General features: G+C 49.4%; 1 protein-coding gene across 1 annotated transcript in view; it reads right to left on the minus strand.

The window, feature by feature from the left end:
* The window catches only part of SNX8 (sorting nexin 8), a 95,152-nt gene that overhangs the window by 86,632 nt on the left and 793 nt on the right, over positions 1–7,727 (minus strand). The gene's annotated exons all lie outside the window — the stretch shown is intronic.

Raw genomic sequence — 7,727 nt, forward strand, 5'->3', positions numbered from 1 at the left:
TTGTTGGCCAGGGTGGTCTCAAACTCCTGACCTCAAGTGATCTGCCTGCTCAGCCTCCCAAAGTGCTGGCATTACAGGCGTGAGCCACCGTGCCCAGCCTATTTCTTATAATGGCATATGGGTCTGCTGTAAATAAATAAAAATACCAAACAATGAATACATTACTTACAGGTACATGATGGCTTCCTCTGAGGAACAGAGGAGAAAATAGATTTTAGGAGAGGACTTGAGCCCAGAAGTTTGAGGGCAGCCTGGGCAACATAGTGAGACCCTGGTCTCTACAAAAAATAAAAAGAAGATTAGCTGGCCATGGTGGTGCATGCCTGTAGCCCCAGCTACTGGGGAGGCCGAAACAGGAGGGTTGCTTGAACCCAGGAGGTCGAGGCTGCTATGAGCTGTGATTTTACCACTGCACTCCAGCCTGGCTGAAAGAGCAAGACTCTCTCTCAAAACAAACCAAAAAAAAGGCCAGGCAGCCGGGCGCGGTGGCTCATGCCTGTAATCCCAGCACTTTGGGAGGCCGGGGTGGGCAGATCACGAGGTCAGGAGATCTAGATCATCCTGGTTAACACAGTGAAACCCTGTCTCTACTAAAATACAAAAAATTAGCCAGGCGTGGTGGCAGACGCCTGTAGGCCCAGCTACTTGGGAGGCTGAGGCAGGAGAAGGGCGTGAACCTGGGAGGCGGAGGTTGCAGTGAGCTGAGATCGCGCCACTGCACTCCAGCCTGGGCGACAGACTCTGTCTCAAAAAAAAAAAAAAAAAAAAAAAAGAGAAAAAAATTATCTAAGTGTGGTGGCTCACACCTGTAGCCACAAGTACTCAGGAGGCTGAGTTCAGAGGATCTCTTGAGCCTGGGAGGGGGAGGTTGCGAGGTTGCAGTGAGCCGAGATCACACCACTGTACTCCAGCCTGGGCGACAGAGGTTGAGACTCTGTCTCAAAAAAAAAAAAAAAAAAAGAATAGGGAAATAGGGAGCATCTGATTCCCGTCCATGCCTCAGTCCTCTACATTTGAAGAAGCTGAACATCATAGGTAGAAAGTCAAATAAGTCTTTGAACAGGGCGTGGTGCTCACCTGTAATCCCAGCCATGGGAGCCTGAGGTAGGAGAATTACTTGAGGCCAGAAGTTCAAGACCAGCTGGGGCAACATAGCAAGACAGCTCCCCACCCCCACCATCTCCACAAAACAATAATAATAATAAGAGCCTTTGGGCCGGGCGCAGTGGCTCACGCCTGTAATCCCAGCACTTTGGGAGGCCGAGGCTGACGGATCACCTGAGGTCAGGAGTTTGAGACCAGCCTGACTAACACGGCGAAACCCGTTTCTAATAAAAATACAAAAATTAGTCAGGCTTGGTGGTGGGCGCCTGTAGTCCTCACTCCTCAGGAGGCTGAGACAGAAGAATCGCTTGAACCCAGGAGGTGGAAATTGCAGGGAGCCAAGATCGCACCACTACACTCCAGCTTGGGCGACAGAGCGAGATGCTGTCTTGAAAAAAAAAGAGCCTTTGGCCGAAGGCAGTAGGCGGCAGGGAAAACCAGGAGGAAGCCAGCATGGTCAAACGAGACAGGGAAGTTCAGATGATTTGGGGCCACACTGGATTCTTTTTTTTTTTGCTCATTTTATTTTCTTTTGTTTTGTTTTGTTGAGATGGAGTCTTGCTCTGTCGCCCAGGCTGGAGTGCAGTGGTGTGATCTCGGCTCACTACAACCTCCACCTCCCAGGTTGAAGCAATTCTCCTGTGTCAGCCTCCCAGGTAGCTGGAATTACAGGCGTGTGCCACCACGGCCAGCTAAGTTTTGTATTTTTAGTACATGGGGTTTCGCCATATTAGCCAGGCTGGTCTGGAACTCCTGACCTCAGGTGATCTGCCCGCTTCGGCCTCCCACAGTGTTGAGATTACAGGCGTGAGCCACCACGCCTGGCCAACACTGGACCCTTTGAATCCATGGATGCCTCTTTGCTTCTCCAAGTGCCCTGCGAGATTGGACACAGACCGGTTTATGTAGAACATCCTGGAGAAATTACTGAGATACTGAGAAACTTGCTGGAGAGAAAGCTGCTTTTTGGGCTTCCTGCTATGTAAGGAATTTAAAAAAGAAACTAAGTAAAAAAAGCAAGCCTAGTTCACACGCTGAAAAGGGCGGGCTAAGATCGCCATCTGTAGGTGAATCGTTTCTTCTGCCAACTCGAATTCTGTCCACAGTTCCTGACACCTAAATGGGTCCAAGCTACCTAGCTCCCCCTCTAGCCTGCACGCTCCACCCAGGACAAGGCAGAGGCTCTGGCGAGTCCAGTATCTTTTTCTTTTCTTTCTTTCTTTTTTTTTTTTTTTTTTTTTTGAGATGGAGTCTCGCTCTGTCGCCCAGGCTGGAGTGCAGTGGCGCGATCTCAGCTCACTGCAAGCTCCGCCTTCCGGGTTCACGCCATTCTCCTGCCTCAGCCTCCCAAGTAGCTGGGACTACAGGCGCCCGCCACCACGCCCAGCTAATTTTTTATATTTTTAGTAGAGATGGGGTTTCACCATGTTAGCCAGGATGGTCTCGATCTCCTGACCTCGTGATCCGCCCGCCTCGGCCTCCCAAAGTGCTGGGATTACAGGCGTGAGGCACCGCGCCCGGCCCAGTATCTTTTTCAGGGTTACCCAGCGAGTGGCCAGGCGCGGAGGCTCACACCTGTAATCCCAGCACTCTGAGAGGCCGAGGCGGGCGGATCACCTGAGGTCAGGAGTTCGAGGCCAGCTGGCCAACATGGTAAAACCCCATCTCCACTAAAAATTAAAAAAAATTAGACGGGCATAGTGGTGTGCGCCTGTAATCTCAGCTACTGGGGAGGCTGAGGCAGAAGAATCATTTGAACCCGGGAGGCGGAGGTTACAGTGAGCAGAGATTGTGCCACTGCACTCCAGCCTGGGCAACACAGTGAGACTCTGTCTCAAAAAAAAAAAAAAATAGGCTACCCACAAGTTAGCAAGAGAACTACAACCAAAAAATCATGACTTTCAATTTTTTTTTCTTTAAAAAAATTGTAAAAAAGCCTGGTGCAGTGGCTCACACCTGCAATTCCAGCTACTCAGGAGGCTGAGGCAGGAGAACTGCTTGAACCTGGGAGGCGGAGGTTGCAGTGAGCCGAGATCACACCACTGCACTCCAGCCTGGGTGACAGAGTGAGGCTCTGTCTCAAAAACAAAAACAAAAAAGTAAAAAAAATGCATAATATTAAAGTGTACATAACATAAAATGTACCATCTTAACCACGTTAAAGCATATGGTATATTGGCATAAAGCATGTTCACACTGACGCAGCCATCACCACCACTATATCCCAAATTATTTTCCTTTTTTAAATGTTAAACTTTTAAATTTGTTATATTTTTAGTTTATTTTTTTCACCCTACCCCCTATATTTTTAATTTAACTTTTTTTTTTTTTTGAGACAGTGTATCACTCTGTCACTCAGGCTAGAGTGCAGTGGTGTGATCTCGGCTCACTGCAATCTCTACCCCCACCCCATGTTCAAGCGATTCTCCTGCCTCAGCCTCCCAAGAAGCTGGGACTACAGGAGCACGCCCCCACACACAACTAATTTTTTGGTATTTTTTGTAAAGATGAGATTTCACCATGTTGTCTAGGCTGATGTTGAACTCCTGCCTTCAAGAGATCTGCCCACCTCAGCTCCCAAAATGTTGGGATTACAGGCGTGAGACACCGCGCCTGGCCAATTTAGCTTTTCTTGAGACAAGGTCTCACTCTGTTGCCCAGGCTAGAGTGCAGTGGCTCGATCCTGGCTCACTGCAGCCTCAACCTTCCAGGCTCAAGCTATCCTCCTGCCTCAGCCTCCTGTGACAGGTCCTGAATGTCCACAAACCCACCCAGGCTGTCCCATGGTGGACAGGTGGTGAGGTCAGAGTCTCAGTCCTCTCCAGCCCAGCATGAGGCTCCCAGGCTACACCCGGAGCCACCCCACTAGAGATCTCACCTGCCTGGGCCCTGGAAGGGTCACCCTGGATCTCTACCACCTGGTTCATGGCTCCCAGGCTCAGGGACCGGACACTTCCCAGCTCTGAGCCTCTTCCTCAAAGACATGAAATCCCCACGCTCAGAACCTGGTTGGCCTACTTGGAAATACTTCTCATTCTGTTAAGATAAACCCACAGGAAAATAAAGGCACAGCTTTCCTACATTATCTCATCCAACCTCCGCCAAGCCTGCGAGGTAAGAAAACTGAGGCCTAGAGACGTTCAGGCTCTCTTGATAGCAAGGGAGGGGTTAGTCTCGGCCCAGTCTCCGGGCTCAGGCAGCCTCTCTCCCCAGCCGTGTCAGGCTTCCCCAAGGGGCCGTGTGGCAGAACATTTTTCATTTTCATAGTTATGAACCAATGTTAATATCAATAGAAATGCAACGAACCCATAAAACTTATAATTTCACGGAAACTATAAATTTGGCCTTAAAATGAAGTCACGTTTCTTTAGAAAGAGTTTTGATGGAAATTAAAGCTTACCCCTGGGCCGAGCGCGGTGGCTCATGCCTATAATCCCAGCACTTTGGGAGGCCAACACAGAAGGATTGCTCTAGGCCAGGAATTCAAGACCAGCTTGGGCTAACACTGTGAGACCCTCTCCCCCATCTCTAAAAACAATTTTTTTTTTTTGACACAGAGTCTCACTCTGTCATTTAGGTTGGAGTGCAGTGGCACAACCTCGGCTCACTGCAGCCTCTGCCTCCTGGGCTCAAGTGATTCTCCTGCCTCAGCCTCCTGAGTAGCTGGGATTACAGGCGCCTGCCGCCACACCCGGCTAAATTTTGTATTTTTAGTAGAGATAGGGTTTCACCATGTTGGCCAGGCTAGTCTTGAACTCCTGACCTCAAGTGATCCTCCTGCCTCACTCTCCCAAAGTGCTGGGATTACCGGTGGGAGACACTGTGCCTCGCCCTCTAAATAAACAATTTAAAAAATTAGCCGGGCACAGTGGTGCACGCCTATAGTCTCAGCTACTCAGGAGGAGGCGGCGGGAGGATCACGAGCCTGGGAGTTTGAGGCTGCAGTGAGCCATGATTGCGCCACTGTGCTCCTGGCCTGGGTGACAGAGTGAGACCTTGTCTCAAAAACAAAAAGAAAAAAATCTACCCCTGGAAGCACAACACAGGCCACGCTGCAGGTCAGCCCGGGAGCCTCATCCAGCCGTCTCTGCTGCCAGGGTTGGTGCGGTGCCTCAGGTTTCCCACTCCTTCACCTCAGAGGCTCAGAAATAGACCAGCGGAGGCCAGGCCTGCTGGCTCATGCCTGTAGCACTTTGGGAGGCAGAGTTGGGAGAACTGCTTGAGCCCAGGAGTTCAAGACCAGACTGAGCAACATAGTGAGACCCCATCTCTACAGAAAAACAAAAAGGTAGCCCGATGTGGTGGTGTGGATCTGTACTACCAGATACTCAGGAGGCTAAGGTGAGCCTGTGAGACTGAAGCTACAGTGAGGTGCGACGGCACTACTGTACTCTAGCCTGGGTGACAGAGTGAGACCCTGTTAAAAAATAATAATAATAGGCCAGGGGCAGTGGCTCACGCCTGTAATCCCAGCACTTCGGGAGGCCAAGGCGGGTGGATCACGAGGTCAGGAGATTGAGACCATCCTGACTAACAGGATGAAACCCGTCTCTACTAAAAATACAAAAAATTAGCCAGGTGTGGTGGCGGGTGCCTGTAGTCCCAGCTACTAGGGAGGCTGAGGCAGGAGAATTGCTTGAACCCGGGAGGCGGAGCTTGCAGCGATCTGAGATAGCACCACTGCACTCCAGCCTGGGCGACAGAGTGAGACTCCATCTCAAAAAATAAATAAATAAATAAATAAATAAAAATAATAATAAAAACAAAAAATCGAATAAGTTTTTGTTGTTGTTGTTGGTTTGTTTGTTTGTTTTTTTTGAGATGGATTTTTGCTCGTTGCCCAGGCTGGAGTGAAACGGTGCAATCTCCGCTCACCACAACCTCCGCCTCCAGGGTACAAGTGATTCTCCCGCCTCAGCCTCCCGAGTAGCTGAGATTACAGGCATGTGCCACCATGCCTGGCTAATTTTTGTATTTTTAGTAGAGATGGGGTTTCACCATGTTGTTCAGGCTGGTCTCGAACTCCTGACCTCATGTAATGCATCCGCCCACCTTGGCCTCCCAAAGTGCTGGGATTACAGGCGTGAGCCACCATGCCCGGCCATAATTTCCTTCTTCTAATAAGGACATCAATCATTGATTTAGGGTCCACTCTCGTCCACTTTGACTTCATCTTGATTACATCTGGGAAGACTGCTTCCACACACAGTAGCCCCACCGACCCCCAGTTTCACATTCCACTGTTTCAGTTACCTATGGTCAATTATGATTGGAAAATATTACATAATGAAGAAAATTTGACAGAGAGACACAGACACACCACCAGACACCACATCCACATAACTTTTATGACAATATGTTATAATTGTTCTATTAGTTATTGCTGTTAATCTCTTACTGTGCCCTATTGTAAGCATGCATATGTAGAAAAAACATACTCCCAGGCGTATTGGCTCACACCTGTAATCCCAGCACTTTGGGAGGCCGAGGCAGGTGGATCACAAGGTCAGGAGATCGAGACCATCCTGGCTAATACGGTGAAACCTCGTCTCTACTAAAAAAATACAAAAAAAATCAGCCCGGCGTGGTGGCGGGCGCCTGTATTACCAGCTACTTGGGAGGCTGAGGCAAGAGAATGGCGTGAACCCGGGAGGTGGAGCTTGCAGTGAGCCGAGATCGTGCCACTGCACTCCAGCCTAGGCGACAGAGCAACACTCCGTCTAAATAAAAAAAAAAAAAATTGTCATCCCTTATTGTACAGATGCGGAAACTGACGCGGAGGCATTAAGTGACCTGCCCAAAGATACACCACTGACAGCATGATGAGGAGTAGTCAAATCTGGTACTAGGCATGGGAAGACTCTGCTTCTTTTTCGCTCTTTTAAACACCATTAGGATGGGATGGGTGTGGTGGCTCATGCCTATAGTCCCGGCACTTTGGGAAGCTGAGGCAGGAAGACTGCTTGAGGCCAGGAGTTTGAGACCAGCCTGGGCAACACAGTGAGATGCTATCTACAAATAAAGAAATTAGCTGGGCACGGTGGCACATACCTTCAGTCCCAAGTACTTGGCAGTGTACTTAATGTCACTGAACTGTACACTAAATTGCATATTAAAATGGCTAGGCCCTGCGCGGTGGTTCACGCTTGTAATCCTGGCACTTTGGGAGGCTGAGGTGGGAGGATTCTCTTGAGGCTGGAAGGTCCCGATTGCAGCGGCGCTGTGATTATGCCACCGCACTCTAGCCTGGGCAACAGAGCGAGACCCTGTCTCTGAAAACAAACAAACAAAAAACTATAGGATGAAATATACATAAAAATTACCTTTTTGGCATTTTATTTTATTTTTTCGAAGACAGGGTCTCACTATGTTGCCCTGACTGGTCTTGAACTCTTGGGCTCAAGCGATCCTCCTGTCTTGGCCTCCCAAAGTACTGGGAAGAGAGGTGTGAGCCACCGCGCAGGGCCTAGCCATTTTAATATGAAGTTTAGTATACAGTTCAGTGGCATCAAGTACATTCACCATGTTGTACCATCACCACGGTCATCTCCAAAACGTTCTCATCCTCCCAAATTGAAGGTCCGTCCCCGATAAACACTCCCCACTCTCCACCCCAGCCTCTG

Source organism: Pan troglodytes, chromosome 6 (genome assembly GCF_028858775.2).
Source record: "Pan troglodytes isolate AG18354 chromosome 6, NHGRI_mPanTro3-v2.0_pri, whole genome shotgun sequence".
Classification (NCBI taxonomy): Eukaryota; Metazoa; Chordata; class Mammalia; order Primates; family Hominidae; genus Pan; species Pan troglodytes.